Here is a 23,756-nt window from a genome sequence, read left to right as displayed (position 1 = left end):
GACTAAAGGGAAGCAGGGGCTGCTGTTATCTCACTATACTCTGTGAACACGGCAGTCGGAGGGAAAAGTCCAAGGGCGCTCTACTACGATGAGACAGCGCCTGGGAATGTCAGCCCAAAGAGGGTCTCCTAACAGTGGACCTCTACTGTTGTCTTTTGATAATAAAACATCCCACTAGCCATCTAATCATTATTAATCTGCGGAGCAGGTCTAACACAAACCCTGTTTTTCTGCCAAGATAGCTACCACCATAGGGAGACACAGCACAGGATAACAGACCCAGACCCTGGGAAATGCTAAGTTGTAGGGGGCCTGCAGCCAACACTAAAAATTAGTCATTGGCCTTCTGTTTGATGTGTTTTTTGTTTTTTTTACAGCTCCCTTTTATTAGGTTTTGTAAGCTGAACGGAGGTATTCATACTCCTCCTAATTCCCTATTTAGCACAAGCGAGACTTCCTCCAACAGTCCATTCAACTTAGTTAAAGGTAGTAACAGTTGTCGTTGATATAAGATTTTACATTCATGAATTTCCCAGTAAGGGGAACATACCTAAGTACTAATTTACTTGTGGGTTAACATAGTATTGGATAAATTTTATTTGATAATGATAATGTCTTGCCAACAATAATGTTTTACCAATATACATATATGTTATACTAGAGGATTGCAACTTATTCTTTAGCTGGCTAAGGATGATACTTAGCATTGGTCAAACCCTAACCATTGTCTCATTTCTTGTGTTTAAATCACAGCTCCACACTTAATCTACCATCTCCACCAGAACTTGCTATATGCAAGATGTCTGTGATCATTTTCCAAACCATTTTGATTCTAATGGGTGGGATTCCTTGGAACTTGCCACTTGTTTTCCAATTTAAGTATCTGTTTTTGTTCTAATTATTTTTTTATTGCATTGTTTTATATATATATATATATATATATATATATATATATATATATATATATATATATTTGTCCTGATATAATGAGGCATTATACTGTTTATTTTTTACATGCAAGTCTCTGTTTTTATTTATCTTTGTGGACATCAAATTAAACCTGTCAATATTCACATAAACTATCACAAATCAATCTTCCTATTACCCCTATATAGTTATCAACATATATTGAAACACACAGAAATTTGAGTAATCCAAAGAGCATGTTTATAATGCAATATTCCAAAGAAAGCCATTAGAAGTAATTTCCTAACGTACCCTTTTACAGTAAATTCAGATCTGTCTGATTGCTTTGGGTTTTCTGTACGTCTTTACTGTTACTATTTGTTATAAACATGGTAAGTAGTATTTTAGTGTATTACAGTTTTGTACTCATATGTAATCTACAAAGCATAGAATTCTGTAAACACAGTCTCTATATACAACATGGATGTCTCCAAGATTATGTAGCCTTTCTCTGATCTCTGAAGTGTGTCATTCTTTCATTTCATCGTTCAACAGTCTGACATGCAAAAGCTTTGTTCCAACAGTTCAATTTAATCACTGCCATTGGTTTAACAGTAAGATAAAATCCCTTGTCCAACATCCAGCTGTTATCTGATACTGTTTGAAGCGACTTTCATGAATGCATGCTGATATCTCAAGAACTCCAAACATGTCATAAACAATATATTAAAACCCAAAGTATGAATTCCATTAGTGCAAAAAATGAACTGGCCTAGCCTATCTATGCTGGCCAATGTAATAAAATGTAATTTGGACTAATCTGTTCAAAGAATTCTTTCTTTTTGAAGATGACAGTCTCCTGTCACATGGAGACGTAATTGCTTGTTGGCTTCACTAAGGACCCTGTTGAAACTTTGTCTGTGCCCTGGATGCACTTTGCAGGTGTCTTTTAGCTCAACAATCCAGCCTATTGTTAAAACACTAGGATGTCAGAAAAAGAAATATTAAAACAGAAAGTGAGCGTTTTAATGAACATGACTGATCCTTGGTGGAATTTAAAGAAACCTAATACATTTGAAATGTAGGAGACCTGATGCAACAGTAGCAACACAGCAATTCATTGATTGGTTTTCCTAATGCACATAAGTCTAGAAAAAGAAGATGATACTTAAGTGGCTGCATTCCGATTTTTGCTTATGCAAGCAGGTGCTGTTTTGGAGCACTAACATAATTTAACAATATTTAAAGGCTTGTATAAATGTTTGTATCAGATTTCTCAGCAAACTAAAAGTTTTACTCAAGGAACCTCAGATGCCCTGTTTTTTAACTTAACAATACTAAAACAATGCACCTCTGTTATTATACAGTATTTATATAGTGCCAACATATTACACAGTGCTGTACAAAGGCCATAGCCATGTCCGTAGCTGTCCCTCAAAGAGGCTAACAAACTAATGTCCCTACCATAGTCATATTTCGTTACCACTGTCTAAGGTCAATTTGGGGAAAGGCAATTGACTGCATGTTTTTTGGAATGTGGGAGGAAACTGGAGTACCCAATGGAAACCCACGAAAATATGGGGAGAACCTGCAAACTCCATGCAGATAGTGCCCTGGCTGAAATTCAAACCTGGGACCTAGCGGTGCAAAGTGCTAACCTCTGAACCACCAGTCTGCCCACTATTAGGCATATCATTAGCCCAGTATTGCAATCATATCAACATCTCTCCAAGGATAGAAGGCCTATGAGTTCCAGCCACAATGTCACAGGCAGATACACCAATAGGAAATGGACTGGAGATATTCCAAAATGCAGAAAAAAAATATGATTAATCATGCAAATATACCACAGCTAGAATATGTTACCTATTTTTTAAATGTAACCAATGTAAATAAACATGCTTTGTAGGAGCCCCTTGTAATCCCCTAATTAGTAAAACTCTGGGGAGGTAAGTACAGTACGCAGAGGCAAATATACTGACAAGTGACATTGTGACAATGAAAGAGAGCAAAAGAAGAAATCATCAGTAGGGCCTGTAGCAGGGGTGACCAAAGGGAGCATAAGCAAAATGGTGGCATGACAAGGGGAGAAGGGGGAGCCCAGAGGGGTAGGAAGGTCAAGGAGTGGACAAGTGGGATTGGACAGTAATTGAAAACAAAAGGAGAAGATAACAGGGTTTCTAAGGTGCAAGAAGGGGGTGGTCATCAGCCATTTTGGAAGATAAGGGACTGAGATTGATTATACATTATCTGCCCCTGGTTGCTGTCATCATAGCTGAAGATATAGAAGAGCTATCCAGGTTGTGAGAGGCGGCACGCCAGCATGGTCAGGAATGGCCCCGGGAGAGACTTGTCCAGCGGTCACCTGGTGAGGCAGGGGGAGAGGAGGATGGGGGACCTACTAGCATGTGGCCTCGACGGGTTCATCTGCTGGAGCGCCTGAGTTCAGAGGCTACCCCAAGGGCATAGGGAGCCCCAAAAGGCCACCCATGTCGGTGGCTGTGCGGAGGTCCAGGAGGAATCCTCGTCTTAGGCGGAGCCCATGCATCTCGGGTGCACCAGTGTCCCCTCTTGGGGCCCCGGCCACCTCTACGAGAGGATGGGAGCAGGTGGCCTGCCATGGTGCCTGCCAGCACGGTCCAGCGCAGGAGAGGAGCTTCAGCTCCCGGAGCATTAGATTGCGGTCTTCAGCGCCTGGCAATTCTCATTCTCCGGGGGTTGGTCTTGCGAGATCGGGACCCGGCCTTGCTGACGTCCTCGGGACTCAGAAGAGTAGGGGGAGCTGCTTTCCACGGGTAGGACAGCGAGCCAGAGACACACATTCCTCCAGCTGATGCTCGGGATGAGGACATGGGAAGGCCTGCAGGGATTTCTGCAACCATGTCTGCAGGGCCAAGCGGTTCTGGCAGTGAGGGTAAGCACTTTTTTATTTCTCATGGTGTCAGTAGAATGGCTTCAGAACCGGGGGAGGAGGGAGGGAGTGGTAGTAGGCTGTTGGATGGCTGCGTGGGGGAGAGTGGTGAGTGCAGAGCAGAGGCTAGGGGGGCATCTAAATGGGCACAGGGAAGCTCAGAGTTCTGCGAATCTCCTAGGAACCTGCTGATGGGATTGATTCCAGGGGAGAAGGTCACATCACACCCAAAGACTGCATGGGCATCACAAGGCAGTGGGGCTCAACCTTTAGGGGGAGTGCAATAGTGGTTTGCAATCACCCGCACCCCCAATAATGGCCAGGGTCCTGAACTCTGCAGGGGGGAGGTTTGTGTCAGTGGCCAGGGTAAAAAGGCATTACTTGACAATAGTGGTGCAGGGGGAGCGACCGAAAGGGGGACGCAGGAACAGGTGAGTTTGGGGGGACACTGCCAAATGCAAAGTTTATGTATGCTTTGAGGGACCCCTGGGGGCCCATCTAAAGAAGGAATTTAAGAAGCATATATGGCGAGCGGAATTTGTGGACATTTTTTAACTAATCCCTTTAGAGAGGTTTCATTTGGATAAAATAAAGTTGGGGGAAGGAAAAAAGGGGGAAGAGGAGCACTTCGCTGTGCGTGCTATACCTCACACTTTTCACAATTGGTTGCGTGGCTTTGCAATCCTGGCAAGCATGATTAGCGAAAAATCGCCAGAACATTGCTCTGCCTTATTCTGTTACTTGGACGCCATAGGGGAAGCTTACAGGGTGTATGGAGTGGCCTGGCTATGCTGTGACAAACAATTTTGTCAGCGCAAGGCGGTGTGCCTTTCCATAAGATGAGACCACAAAGACATCAGCTTGTGGATGAAGCTTATGAATTCTACATTGACAGTAGCTCAGCCCTTTCATGGGGGGCTGTCGAAATGTTTACCCCAAGTTCGCCGGTTGTTAGAAGGCAGGGGGTAAGCTGCCTATACAATGAGGGAGCATGCAAGTTTGGAGCAGCGTGCTGTTTTAGGCATGAATACTGCTCTTGTGGTGGGTCTCATAGCACCTCCGGGTGCTTCCATCAGGCCAGTGGAAAAAGGGAGGACACCGTTGAACCTAGGAAGGATGCTGCCCCTTTTAAATAGGTATCCGGATAGGGTTGTGGCGGGGGTTTTGGAAACAGGTCTGTGGGAGGGTTTCAAGATCCCATTTTTACCAGTGCGGGTTCCACAGGAGACCAGGAATCTGCGCTCAGCTCGAGACAATCCTGAGCTGGGAAGGATAGGGCCACCGTTTCAGGCCCTCCCCCTCTTCCTCTTTGCTTCATTTACCATCTCTCATGCCCACCTGGAGGGTCGGTGAATGAGGCCATTGATCCTGATTTGTGTTCGGTTCAATACACTTCTTTTGATTGCACAGTGAGATGGGTGCAGCGATATGGGCAGGGTTCTCTATTGGCAAAAATAGACATTGAATTGGCATTTCACCTGCTGCTGGTTCATCCGGACAGTATGCGTTTGCTGGGTATGTGTTAGTAAGGAGCTTTCTTTGTCGACCGATGCCTGCCCATGGGTTGCGCCATTTCCTGTTCACTTTTTGAGACCAATAGGACTGTGGAATGGGTTGTGCGTGACCTGGCAGGGGTGAATTCAGTCATTCACTATTTGGATGTCTTCCTCTGCATCGGTCCGCCACAGTCAAAGGTCTGTGGGGTGTTACAGTACATCGCCGAATACTTTGGGATTCCACTGGAGACCAATAGGACTGTGGAATGGGTTGTGCGTGACCTGGCAGGGGTGAATTCAGTCATTCACTATTTGGATGACTTCCTCTGCATCGGTCCGCCACAGTCAAAGGTCTGTGGGGTGTTACAGTACATCGCCGAATACTTTGGGATTCCACTGGTGAAGGACAAGACAGTGGGTCCCACAGCTGTCTTGCCCTTCCTGGGCATACAGCTTCACACCGTTCGAAAGGAATGTAGGTTGCGAGAATAGCTATATATTTCCTGACATCCTGTTTTTATATGCTCTGGTGATTTACAAAATTTTCCCTTTGGTTTTCTCAGCCTGAAATTTTCAAATTTGCGCTGATAATAATATGGCGGTCCTAAAATTGCTAGAGATGTATCATTGTCTTTTGGGGCTTGATTGCCACTATGTGTATGTCAAATGTTTATAGGACTTGAATTTCTAATTAACAAAAGAAATTCAAGCCCTATACACATTACATGCCTTTCCAGGGGGTGTTCCAATTTTCTTCCATACTGGTATGCAAATGGCTATCCCAATTGTAATTGCAACTGATTTTCAGATATTTATGTAAAGGCTTTTAAAGTTATGAATATAAACGTTTATGAATATAAAAGCATAGTTTCTCTCATTATTACATGTGTTTTGTCTAAATATAATTGTTTAATTAAATAATAATACTTGTTTTTAGGATATCAATGAAAAGCTCTTTCACTTACCTTATCCATTGCTCCTCCTGCAGCTAGGACTCTTCTCTCTTATATTCCAGGTTGTGGTTGGGTCTTTGATGTCCTCATTTAGACCAAGTTACACATGAAGAAGGAAGCCCGTGAGTACAGGTGAGTCAAAATGCTTTTTAATGGTACCCAAATAAAAAAGGTGTATTTATGCCTTATTTTCCTGGGAGTTCATCTTTATGTATATTTTCTATTATCTGAGTTTCAGTTGCCAGTAAATATGATTAATGTTACAAGTGTTTCATTTGGGTAGTCATTACAGTGTTCTACAGGCCTGTGTACAGGGTCATACCTCAGTGCTTGTCAAAAATGGTTTGTTTTCCACTAAGGACATTAAGAATGTTTCAAATATTGTAATACAACCAGAAGAAAATTAATTAGCTAATTAAAAAGCGATATGCACGAGCAAAGCACTTTTACTTTTTGAAGCGCTTTTAAAACTTGTGGTTAATCAGATTGTGGTCATTTTTAATCATCAGAAGATTTGATTTTTACTGTTAATAAAAGGAAATTAGAATGCAAGCCAATATTTCAGGCCAAATTTGGATGAGATACTTGGTGTAGGGAAGATTATAGTGATATCTAACTAACAGAGATTTGATTAAGGTTTAAGGGGAAATCGTATTATCTAACATTTGAAAAGAACAGTCAGCTTATTGTTTTGTTTTTAAAGTGACCAGTAAATATACTGAGAGATGCAAAAAACAAAAAATAGGATAGCATGTTCTATAGACAAACATTTTTATGTGCATACTGTATTTTATGGCTTTCAAAAAGAAATATACTGGGTTTTACCTTTTTCTGGATGCGAATGTTAACGACAAAGTAGGCTTAAACTAAAGAGCAGCTTCAGAATACTTATTTATTTTACACTGTTTAAAACACAAGGTGAACCAAGCTTAGGTCTGTTTAAACCCCAGCCTTCTTCTAAACAAACCTTCTGAGCATAATTCTAAACCTCCAACCTTAAAACACAAACTGGGTAATAATCATGTTACATTTAAAAAAATTGATCATCAATAATAATTCTGATTTAATGGCACTTATACTAGTGAAAATGTTAAACTTAGCTCTGGGATCTCTTCCCCATTTACTCTTTCTGCCTAATTGGATCCCTCCCAAAAATCTTTTTCATTTACTTTTTTCCAGGTAGGTTTGGTCCACTTGCATAACAGCTCAGATCCTTTTCATATTAACATTTCTCTGGTAATAAATGTATCTCCAAAGAGAGAAGCACCATGTAGTATGATCATTCATTAGGAATTCTTCTGGAAATCCCATTCTGACAGGGTGTGTGTCATGAATATGTTGGCCTACAGAAAGTGAGTTGATTGAAGCTAAGCACTAAGAGTAAAAAGAACTGGTACTGAATTGCTTAGCAGGTAAACCTTCAAGAAAAACACCCAAGAGAACATGAGAATCACTGCCAAAGCTGTCTTTTAATTTTTTACTTATGCTGTAAACTTTCTTTTTCAGTCTTTTTGCCTAAGCATGTGGGTTCTTACACATAATACGCAAAATGAAATAAGAATTTGCAATAAAATGTTTGCACTTGTGGCACATAGTCCACTTTTATTGGTTGTGTTATTATTAAGAACCCAATGGTAAGGACTAATGTGCAGCAATGTGTAACAACAGTGTGCATTGACCTCAAACATCATAGATAGGTTACTTCTCCCGGCACATCACAACTCTTGCACTGGTCTACTGAATAAGTCAAGCTGAATTCACCTATATATTTTTTGTCAAATGACTAAGTACAAATAGGTGTCAATAGACATTTTTTCATTCATTTTTCTGCTGCTGATGGTCTAAACTCTCTTTGCATTCCGCCTGTTGTGCTTTACTGGAAAGCATACACTACAGAAACAAGTTGGAAGCTCTGTCTGTTGTTGTTCTGTAGGTTTGGGACAGTGTCCATAATTTCTGACATCTGCATGTTATATGAAGGCCTCTATAGTTGATTTTAAAAAATTCTTCATCTGGACGTTTAAAGTGCAGGAGTGTTCCTAAGTCCTGAAGTACAGTCAAAAATGCATATAAATATTGATCACCCAAACCAGGATCTAGGAAGGAGAAACAGTCTGCAAAAACATGCAGTTAATTTCCTTTTAACAAGGAAGACAGATGATAATCAGGTGATTATGGATAGAGATGGTACTATCATTCTTTGACCCAGAGTAACCATTTAAATGGTACTACTGTATTACTTTTATAGATTTTGTTCTAGTAATGCAATGAACAAAAGCTCTATCTTAAGCACAAGTGTGTATCCATTATAAATTCTTGTTTAATGTGCAGTTGTAGCTGTTTTTTAACATTTCGGAGGTTCTGCTCTCAGGTTAAGAACTCTGAGAACCATATACTTGTGTCCTGTGAAGTGACATTGGCATGTTCTTAGACCGCAATTTAACAGTGGGTTTCTGGCACTTAAAATAGCACCCCTAAAAGTGATGAAATGTACAGGACTTTTTATTTGCGATGCAGTCCCTGCTGTTGTTATTCATTAAAAATATCAAACTAGGGCTTCTTTACACAATACTCTATTCCAACCCAAATAGTTGTTGGGGATTTTATTGATTTTAACTTTATTATGAATACTTCTTATATTTTATTATGTTTATATAAGAAAATCTTACTAGCACGTTTTATGTGGGCTTTTTCCAGCATGTTCTTTCTATCATCAGGCAAAATATGTTATTGAACTATTTGAGCATTAAGCAAACATGCTACCCTGATGCTTTCTTCCAGATTCAATTCTTTCATACTAAAATTTTTCTGTGGACTATTCCCCAGAACTTTTATATCCCCATTAGCTCTTGGAGCCAGTTATGCATTGAAGTGCAATATGTTGCAAGTCCCACTAGTGTGAAAATCTTTAATTATGTATTCCTTCAAACACTTTCATATGTTAAGAGACTTCCATGAAAACATTCATGAAAATTGAATTAATTCTGAACATTTGGCAACCAGAAATACATTTCAAAGGTAAATGTGATTACAAATGCAAAATTAGTTTTTTGTAGCAAATTACTGGTTGCCACTGCAAAATACAATTCAGTAAAAAGTTATTTGAAAGTTTTTGATGAAAATCAATACTATAAAGTAGGTGACAAGTTACTTAAAGTTGGTCTTCATATAAAAAGTAAAGATTGCTATTTTAGGCAGGATATCTATACATGTTAATTGTAGCTAAACTATACCTTAAAAAATTACCTTTCTCCCTGAATTCCCGCTGAGAGGTATATGTACACTTCCTTTCATGTCACTTTGGCTAGGCACTCTTGTTCCAGCAGCCTCATCACTAGGTATTTGATCATCTAAGGCAGATTCTTCTTACTGCTGCCTCTAATGGCCACTATTCTCATGAGATTTGGAGTCTTGTTGCAAGCACTGAATAACTAGTTGCTAATATAAATATGTCCTGTTCTTTGTTTTTCTGTGGAATTACTCTACAAAACAATTGTACCTAGGGCCTGCAGTGTAAACATAATCTTATCCTACTTAGTTAATGCTACTGGTATGCCACGTCTCAAGAATCCTATTGATCCTATGTTTTGCTGCTGCTAAGTGTGGATGTAAGGCCCTGGTCAGCACCAGTCCCCACCAGACACCGGTCCCCCAATTTAACACCGCAGTCTTTACCTATAGTAAGACCCCGCTCAGCCTCACGAGACTGGTTGGGTCTCCCAGCACTCGGTTGCCCCCAGGACTTAGTGCGCAAGGGATGGTATGTGAGGATGAGCTGGCAGCAAGCCAGGAACCCACAGATAGCAGTACCAAGATTCCAACAGAGACAAGTTCAGAATAAAGAGCAGAGGTCATACACAGAACATCCGTCCACCAAACGAAGTACACAAGGGTAAAACACAAGCAGAGTCAGGGTCACAGGCAAGAGGTCGGTCCAGGCAGCATACAAACGATAGGTCAGGAACAGGCAGGGTCAGGAACAGTAAATCACATGAATACACACCAGCAGCAAGTCAGCCTACAACAGGGAGCAGAGAAGCTATAAAGTCCAAGCAGCCAATGTCAGTACAGGACTGAGTCAGGAGCTTATCTGCCTATAAAATCCCCTTCAGCTTTGCACAGCCTAACAATGGATGCTGGGGATTCCATAAAATACATCAGGCTGCACGACTAAAGGGAAGCAGGGGCTGCTGTTATCTCACTATACTCTGTGAACACGGCAGTCGGAGGGAAAAGTCCAAGGGCGCTCTACTACGATGAGACAGCGCCTGGGAATGTCAGCCCAAAGAGGGTCTCCTAACAGTGGACCTCTACTGTTGTCTTTTGATAATAAAACATCCCACTAGCCATCTAATCATTATTAATCTGCGGAGCAGGTCTAACACAAACCCTGTTTTTCTGCCAAGATAGCTACCACCATAGGGAGACACAGCACAGGATAACAGACCCAGACCCTGGGAAATGCTAAGTTGTAGGGGGCCTGCAGCCAACACTAAAAATTAGTCATTGGCCTTCTGTTTGATGTGTTTTTTGTTTTTTTTACAGCTCCCTTTTATTAGGTTTTGTAAGCTGAACGGAGGTATTCATACTCCTCCTAATTCCCTATTTAGCACAAGCGAGACTTCCTCCAACAGTCCATTCAACTTAGTTAAAGGTAGTAACAGTTGTCGTTGATATAAGATTTTACATTCATGAATTTCCCAGTAAGGGGAACATACCTAAGTACTAATTTACTTGTGGGTTAACATAGTATTGGATAAATTTTATTTGATAATGATAATGTCTTGCCAACAATAATGTTTTACCAATATACATATATGTTATACTAGAGGATTGCAACTTATTCTTTAGCTGGCTAAGGATGATACTTAGCATTGGTCAAACCCTAACCATTGTCTCATTTCTTGTGTTTAAATCACAGCTCCACACTTAATCTACCATCTCCACCAGAACTTGCTATATGCAAGATGTCTGTGATCATTTTCCAAACCATTTTGATTCTAATGGGTGGGATTCCTTGGAACTTGCCACTTGTTTTCCAATTTAAGTATCTGTTTATATTAGTCATATATAATGACCTAAAAAAAAAATATTGTTTTATATATATATATATATATATATATATATATATATATATATATTTGTCCTGATATAATGAGGCATTATACTGTTTATTTTTTACATGCAAGTCTCTGTTTTTATTTATCTTTGTGGACATCAAATTAAACCTGTCAATATTCACATAAACTATCACAAATCAATCTTCCTATTACCCCTATATAGTTATCAACATATATTGAAACACACAGAAATTTGAGTAATCCAAAGAGCATGTTTATAATGCAATATTCCAAAGAAAGCCATTAGAAGTAATTTCCTAACGTACCCTTTTACAGTAAATTCAGATCTGTCTGATTGCTTTGGGTTTTCTGTACGTCTTTACTGTTACTATTTGTTATAAACATGGTAAGTAGTATTTTAGTGTATTACAGTTTTGTACTCATATGTAATCTACAAAGCATAGAATTCTGTAAACACAGTCTCTATATACAACATGGATGTCTCCAAGATTATGTAGCCTTTCTCTGATCTCTGAAGTGTGTCATTCTTTCATTTCATCGTTCAACAGTCTGACATGCAAAAGCTTTGTTCCAACAGTTCAATTTAATCACTGCCATTGGTTTAACAGTAAGATAAAATCCCTTGTCCAACATCCAGCTGTTATCTGATACTGTTTGAAGCGACTTTCATGAATGCATGCTGATATCTCAAGAACTCCAAACATGTCATAAACAATATATTAAAACCCAAAGTATGAATTCCATTAGTGCAAAAAATGAACTGGCCTAGCCTATCTATGCTGGCCAATGTAATAAAATGTAATTTGGACTAATCTGTTCAAAGAATTCTTTCTTTTTGAAGATGACAGTCTCCTGTCACATGGAGACGTAATTGCTTGTTGGCTTCACTAAGGACCCTGTTGAAACTTTGTCTGTGCCCTGGATGCACTTTGCAGGTGTCTTTTAGCTCAACAATCCAGCCTATTGTTAAAACACTAGGATGTCAGAAAAAGAAATATTAAAACAGAAAGTGAGCGTTTTAATGAACATGACTGATCCTTGGTGGAATTTAAAGAAACCTAATACATTTGAAATGTAGGAGACCTGATGCAACAGTAGCAACACAGCAATTCATTGATTGGTTTTCCTAATGCACATAAGTCTAGAAAAAGAAGATGATACTTAAGTGGCTGCATTCCGATTTTTGCTTATGCAAGCAGGTGCTGTTTTGGAGCACTAACATAATTTAACAATATTTAAAGGCTTGTATAAATGTTTGTATCAGATTTCTCAGCAAACTAAAAGTTTTACTCAAGGAACCTCAGATGCCCTGTTTTTTAACTTAACAATACTAAAACAATGCACCTCTGTTATTATACAGTATTTATATAGTGCCAACATATTACACAGTGCTGTACAAAGGCCATAGCCATGTCCGTAGCTGTCCCTCAAAGAGGCTAACAAACTAATGTCCCTACCATAGTCATATTTCGTTACCACTGTCTAAGGTCAATTTGGGGAAAGGCAATTGACTGCATGTTTTTTGGAATGTGGGAGGAAACTGGAGTACCCAATGGAAACCCACGAAAATATGGGGAGAACCTGCAAACTCCATGCAGATAGTGCCCTGGCTGAAATTCAAACCTGGGACCTAGCGGTGCAAAGTGCTAACCTCTGAACCACCAGTCTGCCCACTATTAGGCATATCATTAGCCCAGTATTGCAATCATATCAACATCTCTCCAAGGATAGAAGGCCTATGAGTTCCAGCCACAATGTCACAGGCAGATACACCAATAGGAAATGGACTGGAGATATTCCAAAATGCAGAAAAAAAATATGATTAATCATGCAAATATACCACAGCTAGAATATGTTACCTATTTTTTAAATGTAACCAATGTAAATAAACATGCTTTGTAGGAGCCCCTTGTAATCCCCTAATTAGTAAAACTCTGGGGAGGTAAGTACAGTACGCAGAGGCAAATATACTGACAAGTGACATTGTGACAATGAAAGAGAGCAAAAGAAGAAATCATCAGTAGGGCCTGTAGCAGGGGTGACCAAAGGGAGCATAAGCAAAATGGTGGCATGACAAGGGGAGAAGGGGGAGCCCAGAGGGGTAGGAAGGTCAAGGAGTGGACAAGTGGGATTGGACAGTAATTGAAAACAAAAGGAGAAGATAACAGGGTTTCTAAGGTGCAAGAAGGGGGTGGTCATCAGCCATTTTGGAAGATAAGGGACTGAGATTGATTATACATTATCTGCCCCTGGTTGCTGTCATCATAGCTGAAGATATAGAAGAGCTATCCAGGTTGTGAGAGGCGGCACGCCAGCATGGTCAGGAATGGCCCCGGGAGAGACTTGTCCAGCGGTCACCTGGTGAGGCAGGGGGAGAGGAGGATGGGGGACCTACTAGCATGTGGCCTCGACGGGTTCATCTGCTGGAGCGCCTGAGTTCAGAGGCTACCCCAAGGGCATAGGGAGCCCCAAAAGGCCACCCATGTCGGTGGCTGTGCGGAGGTCCAGGAGGAATCCTCGTCTTAGGCGGAGCCCATGCATCTCGGGTGCACCAGTGTCCCCTCTTGGGGCCCCGGCCACCTCTACGAGAGGATGGGAGCAGGTGGCCTGCCATGGTGCCTGCCAGCACGGTCCAGCGCAGGAGAGGAGCTTCAGCTCCCGGAGCATTAGATTGCGGTCTTCAGCGCCTGGCAATTCTCATTCTCCGGGGGTTGGTCTTGCGAGATCGGGACCCGGCCTTGCTGACGTCCTCGGGACTCAGAAGAGTAGGGGGAGCTGCTTTCCACGGGTAGGACAGCGAGCCAGAGACACACATTCCTCCAGCTGATGCTCGGGATGAGGACATGGGAAGGCCTGCAGGGATTTCTGCAACCATGTCTGCAGGGCCAAGCGGTTCTGGCAGTGAGGGTAAGCACTTTTTTATTTCTCATGGTGTCAGTAGAATGGCTTCAGAACCGGGGGAGGAGGGAGGGAGTGGTAGTAGGCTGTTGGATGGCTGCGTGGGGGAGAGTGGTGAGTGCAGAGCAGAGGCTAGGGGGGCATCTAAATGGGCACAGGGAAGCTCAGAGTTCTGCGAATCTCCTAGGAACCTGCTGATGGGATTGATTCCAGGGGAGAAGGTCACATCACACCCAAAGACTGCATGGGCATCACAAGGCAGTGGGGCTCAACCTTTAGGGGGAGTGCAATAGTGGTTTGCAATCACCCGCACCCCCAATAATGGCCAGGGTCCTGAACTCTGCAGGGGGGAGGTTTGTGTCAGTGGCCAGGGTAAAAAGGCATTACTTGACAATAGTGGTGCAGGGGGAGCGACCGAAAGGGGGACGCAGGAACAGGTGAGTTTGGGGGGACACTGCCAAATGCAAAGTTTATGTATGCTTTGAGGGACCCCTGGGGGCCCATCTAAAGAAGGAATTTAAGAAGCATATATGGCGAGCGGAATTTGTGGACATTTTTTAACTAATCCCTTTAGAGAGGTTTCATTTGGATAAAATAAAGTTGGGGGAAGGAAAAAAGGGGGAAGAGGAGCACTTCGCTGTGCGTGCTATACCTCACACTTTTCACAATTGGTTGCGTGGCTTTGCAATCCTGGCAAGCATGATTAGCGAAAAATCGCCAGAACATTGCTCTGCCTTATTCTGTTACTTGGACGCCATAGGGGAAGCTTACAGGGTGTATGGAGTGGCCTGGCTATGCTGTGACAAACAATTTTGTCAGCGCAAGGCGGTGTGCCTTTCCATAAGATGAGACCACAAAGACATCAGCTTGTGGATGAAGCTTATGAATTCTACATTGACAGTAGCTCAGCCCTTTCATGGGGGGCTGTCGAAATGTTTACCCCAAGTTCGCCGGTTGTTAGAAGGCAGGGGGTAAGCTGCCTATACAATGAGGGAGCATGCAAGTTTGGAGCAGCGTGCTGTTTTAGGCATGAATACTGCTCTTGTGGTGGGTCTCATAGCACCTCCGGGTGCTTCCATCAGGCCAGTGGAAAAAGGGAGGACACCGTTGAACCTAGGAAGGATGCTGCCCCTTTTAAATAGGTATCCGGATAGGGTTGTGGCGGGGGTTTTGGAAACAGGTCTGTGGGAGGGTTTCAAGATCCCATTTTTACCAGTGCGGGTTCCACAGGAGACCAGGAATCTGCGCTCAGCTCGAGACAATCCTGAGCTGGGAAGGATAGGGCCACCGTTTCAGGCCCTCCCCCTCTTCCTCTTTGCTTCATTTACCATCTCTCATGCCCACCTGGAGGGTCGGTGAATGAGGCCATTGATCCTGATTTGTGTTCGGTTCAATACACTTCTTTTGATTGCACAGTGAGATGGGTGCAGCGATATGGGCAGGGTTCTCTATTGGCAAAAATAGACATTGAATTGGCATTTCACCTGCTGCTGGTTCATCCGGACAGTATGCGTTTGCTGGGTATGTGTTAGTAAGGAGCTTTCTTTGTCGACCGATGCCTGCCCATGGGTTGCGCCATTTCCTGTTCACTTTTTGAGACCAATAGGACTGTGGAATGGGTTGTGCGTGACCTGGCAGGGGTGAATTCAGTCATTCACTATTTGGATGTCTTCCTCTGCATCGGTCCGCCACAGTCAAAGGTCTGTGGGGTGTTACAGTACATCGCCGAATACTTTGGGATTCCACTGGAGACCAATAGGACTGTGGAATGGGTTGTGCGTGACCTGGCAGGGGTGAATTCAGTCATTCACTATTTGGATGACTTCCTCTGCATCGGTCCGCCACAGTCAAAGGTCTGTGGGGTGTTACAGTACATCGCCGAATACTTTGGGATTCCACTGGTGAAGGACAAGACAGTGGGTCCCACAGCTGTCTTGCCCTTCCTGGGCATACAGCTTCACACCGTTCGAAAGGAATGTAGGTTGCTGGCGGATAAGCTGAATGACCTAGTGGTGGTGATTGCTTGGGCATGTGACCGCAAAAAGATACAGCTGAAGCAATTGCAATCACTTCTGGGGAAGCTCAATTTTGCATGCCATATAATACCTATAGGCAGGATTTTCTTGGGAAGACTGGCTAGTGGGATGGTGGGTGTGCACTCCCCGGTGCATTACGTACAGTTCGGGCAAGAATTGAGGGGTCAAAGGCTAATGAACAAGAGAGTTCGCTTTCACTGTGACAACCTAAGTGTAGTTTAGTCCATTAACCATTTTTTGGCCTTCTCTCCTCCTGTCATTCTGTTGATGAGGAAGTTAGTCTTGCAGTGCATGATGTGAAGCATGTTTATTAGTGCAATGCATATTCCAGGGTTGTCCAACAAGCTCGCTGACACTCTGTCTCGTTTTCAGTGGGACACGTTCCGATTGTTGGTGCCAGAAGCGCATCAGCATGCACATCCTTGTCCGGCAGGATTATGGAAGATTGCGCTGGAATCCTCGGGGACCTGATACGGCTGTCGGTCACCGTGGGGGCGTGGTCTTCCCATGGCAGGGTATGGCAGGATTGGTGGGATCTTTGTAGACAACTGAGGTCAGAAGGACATGATCTGGAGTTTACCAGTGTGATCCTTTTTTGGGTATGTCGCTGCTTTATTGGGTGAAAAACAGTTTTGCTATCAATGACCAGATGGCAGCAATTGCTTTTCTCCCTAAGGCGATGGGAATGCCTGATTTCACAAAGAATTTCCTGTTCAGTGGGATAGCTGGCGACCATTGACGTTTCAACTATTGTTGAGCCTGCTGGTGAGCCTAAGGCTCAACAAAAAGCCTAAGTTTAAAGCAGCTTTCACGCTCGCCTTTTTTGGGGCTTTCAGGCGAGTAGGTGAGTCCAGCAAAAACTAAGTGAGGGGGTTTATTGAGGGAGGATGTGGTGGTGACAGAAGAGGGTTGCCTTTTTCGATTTGGATTAGGAGGTCAAAGTTTTGTCAGATGCTTCCAGATGTGGGTGGTCCTTTCTAAGTACATGAGGCAGAGTCCCCGAAAGTGCTTGGGGAAAATGGGGCTTAAAGGACTTTGCGTCTCACTCATTCAGGATTAGAGTGGCCACAGAAGCGACCAGATGGGGGTTGGATGAGCAGATGATAATGCTTGCTGATACAGTTTGCGTGTGAGGCCTAATTTGGTTTTGAACAGGGGGGAATTTGTGGGGATATTTTAAAAGGGGGTGGGTATGGCTACAGTAGTTGATGGTAGATACACTGCATGTTGTTGTGTTTGCTTTTAGGCAAGGGGTGGTGTCTCATTTGGATCTTCGGCCATTCATACATACATTTGGGTGCAAAGAGAGCTGATGGCCGACAGTTAAGTGTCCCAAGCTCAGTGGGGTCCGTTAGATGCATCACTGGTATGCTTTGGAGTTGCGTAGTGCTGGAACTTCATCGGTATGCCAGATGGGATAGGGCGCCAGACATTGTGGTGCTACATGTTGGGGGGCATGCTAGCGAGTAGGCCGTCTTGTGAATTAATTAGGGACATAAAGTGGGACTTTATACGTTGGCATACTGCTTTCCCAGGTATCATCTTAATATGGTCAGACATGGTGGCCCGCACTTGCTGGAGGTATATAAGGCCAGAAAAAAGGTTAATCGGGAAGTTAACCGCTTCTTTATGAGGAATCAGGGATTGGTTATTAGGTACCAAAAGCTGGAGGACCATACTTGGCAATATCTTACTGTCATTGCTTGTCACTCTTCTTCTATTGTTCAAGCCATAGGGGGGACATAGGTGAGGTAGCTGCAAAGCAAATGAAGAGGGAAGAACAATGAGGAGTGTTGGGGCAGGTTCACTTATACCACCTATAGGCAGAGACAGCCCTGGAACCTGGAGTGAGGTCAATGAGTAAAAAACCCGTTAAAGACATATTTGTGGGGGCGGTTGTTTTGTAAAGGTCTGTTTTTTTTGGAGGCATGCAAGCTGGGTCTGTGGTCTGGGCAAACTGTAATGAGTTTGTGAGTTTGTTGAGCCACAAAACAGAGCACCCCACAAAAGGGGTTGGCATTTTTACAGACAGTTCACAGGTTTTGGCAATGGACACTGGAAGGAACTGTGTGGGACACTGGAAATCAGGAACAGGGGCCAACAACAGAAAATTAGCTTAGGTAAAAGCTTACTTTCAATTATCCCAATATCTGCTGGCTGTCCTTTGATTTAAACAAAATTCCAGGGTTCCAATTCCAAGGCCATGTCCCATTGCCTGCTCATGAAATTTTTTTTCCAACACTTTATAATTATACCTAAAAAGATTAGGGAAGGCCTATTATCACATATTTCTAATGGTCAGGTGAGAACCAAATGGAAAATCCCTGAGGACTTTAAGGCATCCTTATTGGATTGGCACCATGAGGTCTGTACTGTGGGTCTGTTTGTGAGAAGCCTATTACTTAGATCTGCATTGGGGGCTGTTTACTATAGGGTCTCTTACTGAAGTTTGCACTGGAGATCTGTTACTGGAGGTCTTTAAGGAAGCCTGTAACTTATGGGTCTGTTACTTAGGTCTGCATGGGGGGTTTGTCACTAAGGGGGTCTGATATTGACGTCTGCACTAGGGGGTCTGTATTTGCGGGGACTTTCACAGAGGACACTGGGCGTCAATTGCTGAAGGGTTTGTCATTGAAAGGGGTCTTTCATAATGGGGGTCTGCCACTAAGGTCTGCATCGGGGGTCTGTCCCTCAAGGCCTATGGCACACATGTGCAGCAGACACTGTGCACAGACACTGTGCAAGAGTATTTACCTGTACCCCTTTAAACTATCTGTATTTAGCTGTATGTATGTGATTTGCTTCGGTGTGGGGTTGATTAACAGACTGGTGTGGGGTTGATTAACAGACTGGTGTGGGTCTTATATCAGCAGGTGAGGTAGGCTGACACCTCCCTGTTCTGGAACAAAGCAGGCTATTAAAAGGTAGGAAAAACACATCTTAGTGGAACCAAAAGTAACAGATCAGCTTTGCTGATAGTCTATGACAGCAAGACATTTCATACCAATTTCAATTAGCCCTAAATTCCACAGAACAGTGAGTACAGGGTCAGGTTCCAGCTTATGTAAGATGTAAATATCATTTCTGATGTCAGTATTTGCTCTAAATCCCTTCTGATGCTTGCGACAAACTTGATAAATGATGCCACTCTCATAAAAGAGAAAACACTGTGTCATGTTTTATAAAAATATATGGCATTGTCATAACCAGGCCTGAAAAGATATTTCACAACAGTTTTGATACAACGACATGATAGTGAAAATTTACTTATACATTTATCAGATTAAATACACCTCCTGAGCGTGTATGGGGAAGAAGTGGAGTAATTGAGTGTCAAATCATTTGCTTTCGTTATAAGCTGAAACACATTGCTTTAAAGGTAGTTATTGTTTCAACTAATTACAACATCTTAGGATTTTCTAATGGATATGGAAATTCCCCACAGCTCCCATATTTATCTGACAAGAGAATCTCACTTGAAATTGATTACAAAGTTTATGTAAGACAGATTGGAACCAATACGAACGTTCAGGTCCCAAGTGAGAACTAAACTGCCACTTTGCCTGACGCAAAATAATTAAAAAGGAAAAAACACATACACAACAGCTGGAGTGCTCAATGTTAAAATATAACTTGTGCTGTCAGTCATATATTTGTTTTATATTAAAAACTAAAATACCTATGCAGATGCCAACAGAAAATACATGGCACATTTGCAGTTCTTGTATTTTTACATTGAAAGCCAGAATTCTCATATGAAAAAGCAAGTGAACAACCCTTTAAAGTGTACTTGTGGTTAAAATACTGAAGCACAAACTTCAGACTTCAGGCAGTGCCTAACATTGATCTTTCCTTGGTGTTTATATGCAAAAATAAAATTTCTTACACTTACTATAATAGTGGTTGGCACGCCTGCTCTGCAGCACTGAGGTCCCGGGTTGTGCAGGTTTTCTGGAAAAAAAACCTACAAATGCTTTAAGTCCTATGGTAGAAAGGTGCTATACAAATATTGCCATTATTTACTTATATCATTTCTGGTGTCAGTATTTTGTTCAAATCCCCTCTGATACTTGAGACTATCTTGATAAATGATGCCATGTTTTATGAAAATGTATAGCACTGTCAAAACTATTTTGCGTCAGGCAGAGTGGCAATTTATTACTCAATTGGGCCCTAAACAATGGTATCAGCTCCAATTTGTTTTACAAAAAAACTTAGTAATCAATTTTAAGTGAGATTATCTTGTTAAAGAGAATATTATTATTAAAATACTTCTAAAACCCTCTTCTGCCCCTCATTTGGCACAGCCCGAGGCTGTTGGCAGGCTGCCCAGACACAAGACATTGTACTATGACATTGGTTAGGCCTGGTTTTTCCACTGTCAAGAAGTATTTATGGAAACTCAAGGTAGCGCTCCTAGGTAGACCTGCAGAAGCAGATATGTCTGGATTTACAGATGAAGCTATCTACTATCCACTACTGCTCTTAAGGTTGCAATTTTTACTTACAGTTTTTCTTAAGATAAATGCCTTTTAAACTAAACCAACTTATCTTTCTGCTCCATACCCAAACTAAACCAACTTATCTTTTCTGCTCCATACCCAACTCCATTCCTGTGCTGCCCTAGCCCATTTTACACCTTTTTAGATGCCAACTGTGGCACCTAAAAAGGGGGTTAGACTTCCTAAGTCTCTTTGATGGTAAAATTGAAACAAAAGCTGTCAATAACTCCTTTAATATTTTACTACTATTTTTTATACTGTCTATAATGTAAAAAAAGTGGAAGAGTAGAGTCTAATCCTGGGCAAATGTAAATCCATTGTTACGATACTAAAAAGGAAGTTTAGTATTTCATTCATTCCAACAAAGTCCCTAATCTAATTGTTCACCACCAAAACTAGTCCAAGTGCATATCTAGGGAAAATTCAGGGTTACCCTACTAAGTATTAGACAGGTTTGACAGGAGCATGGGTTTATTTGTCTTTCCCAAATCAAAAGAGAAAAGGATAATGCTGGGAAAAAAATGGGGGGCTCTCAAATGGGAAAAAAAATTGCTTCCTGTATTGCAATGGAAGGACAATAGTGGGCCTCTACCTCAAAATACTGGAACAGGGAAATGATTGCCATATTTGAATGAGGCATGCAATGCCCTTTAAATACCAGACCCGATTTCCACTTTTAAAAGTACAAAATTGGAGATGAGGATGTTTAAAACTAACACCGTTGGCTTACACTAACAAAATGGAGTTTGCTATCTGTCAGTTTGTAAAGCAGTGTTAATTCTTATCAACACTTAAAAATTATAAATGCACAAGTGGTAGTAAAACTGTTGTTATTTTTGCTAAATAATTGCACTTTGCTGCCTTATTGCCTGTTTTATAAATGTGCCCTTATATGTTGGACTTCTTTAGGAGTTTTTTCGGACAGTGATGTTAGAAAGTGCCATGTTTTACGGCTTCTTTAATCTGTAGATCCTGTAGCATTTTAATGTCACAGTTCATTTGCTAAACCATAACTGGAATCAGGAATTAAAAACTCTTCTATAAAACCAAGGTAACATTAAACCTTTAGGACTCATGTTTCTTGTCATAAAAATAATATGAAAGGATTTTATATTCTGCAGGTTGGTTTAGCACTTTCGATCCTTTTTTTTCCCAAACATAACTTTAGTGAACAGTTTTATGGCTGCTAAATGAAAATCTAAACTGTATCACATCTAAAAAATAGTTTACGGTTCATAGGCAATAATGTGGCTTTCATACTGTAATGAGCAAATGACACAAGTTTAATTGGTACCAATATGGATGGATGACCACTGTATTTTTAAAACCTACAGTAATACCTATTTCATAATGACACAATAAATCTAAGTAGGAAATAAAATAAACAATCAGGTGGCATTTGTAAATATATGATCACTGTAAACTCTGTTGTTATTTCAGTAAAAACATCACAATCCAACAATGTAATAATAATCCCCATAGTGAGACGTTTTTATAGGTTGCCAATAAGAATGCATCAGAGCCAAATGGTCCATGGGCATGAATTTTAATTGGATTTTTATAGACTGATACTAAGAAGCTTGCTTATTATATACATTGCATACATTATTTATCTCTCTAGCATGTTCTTTTATTCAGCTCGAAGAGTTCCTTGTCACTGTTTCTGGATTTGCAACATCCTTACATTGTGTTGAAAAAGTAAATTAAATTAAAAATTGGGCACGAGAAGAAGATTTTATTGTAATATTTGCAGCAAACCAGTGGAGCTAAAACGTTAAGGTACACATATCTTGCTGAGATGTAAAGCATTGTATGTATACCCATTCTTTAAATGTTTTGTGTTTATGTGTTTAAAAAAGTTACCCAAGCTCATAATTCCTATATTAGCTTTTATTTCCATACAGGAAAATGCATTGGGGACACTGCAATTTCTATTCCACATCTAAACATGAAAAAAAAAAACATTATCAAATTAGTTTTATTCCTTTACAGAAAATGAAGAAATTTGAATATTTGGCTGTTCAAAATAATAGCAGTACACAAATGATAGATATTTATATTTCCTAAAACATCACAAATTTCTAACGGTGAGGCACAGTATGTCATATTATTACTTGTAACCAACTCTGTGTGACAATCTACATACAGAAGAATTCTCACAATGTGCCCTCTGTCCTGCTAACAGTAAAATATATAAGATATTTACATATAGTATATACATATTAACTGCTATATCAATTCATCATAAAACATTTCTGACATTTCATAGAACATAGGAGCTGCAAGGCCTGATGACACATGATAATTGTTAAGGATGAACAGAAGTCCATGCAACCAGAAATTGTTACATACAGCTGTTAGGGATTCCAAGAGAGTAGTGGAACAATATGAGCTATAACATAATGAGCATGGCCACAGAGGTGCGAGGCTCCAGGGCTCAGATCTACCACCATGAGAGGGGTGCCAGGCTTGCTGTATGTGGCCCTGTGTTAGACCGGTGATTGGAATGAGAGGACCTGCAATGTTATACCTGGCCATAGGTGAGTTGTCTGTCAGCAGGGGTGAGAAGCATAGAAGATAATTTACTAAATTAGTTTAGACTTTTAACTAAAGGTAAAACCACTTAAACCACTTACCTTACAACATTCACCTCACAAAGAATACCCAACAAGGGCAAGGGAGTGTAACATACTTTTTGCTTGCACATGATTACATAATATCTATCATTCTATCACTGTGGGTGCCAAACAAACTTGACAATTCTGCATGAGAAATCAGTTTTTTTATTTAATAAAAGTTTAGGAATGGGTTATAAGTAGTGTTGGTGTTTGAAATCGGGTTGTCCTTTTATTCGACCTTAATATGGCTCTTCGAATTTGGATAGACCCGACCTGAAAAACACGGGATTCGACTTTGTGGCAAATTTGTGTGTAAAAAATGTGTTAAAAAAAGAGGCTTTAATGTTAAAGTAAT

The sequence above is a fragment of the Pyxicephalus adspersus genome, chromosome 1 (assembly GCF_032062135.1).
Source record: "Pyxicephalus adspersus chromosome 1, UCB_Pads_2.0, whole genome shotgun sequence".
NCBI classification, from domain to species: domain Eukaryota; kingdom Metazoa; phylum Chordata; class Amphibia; order Anura; family Pyxicephalidae; genus Pyxicephalus; species Pyxicephalus adspersus.
This window is presented reverse-complemented; position numbering follows the sequence as displayed.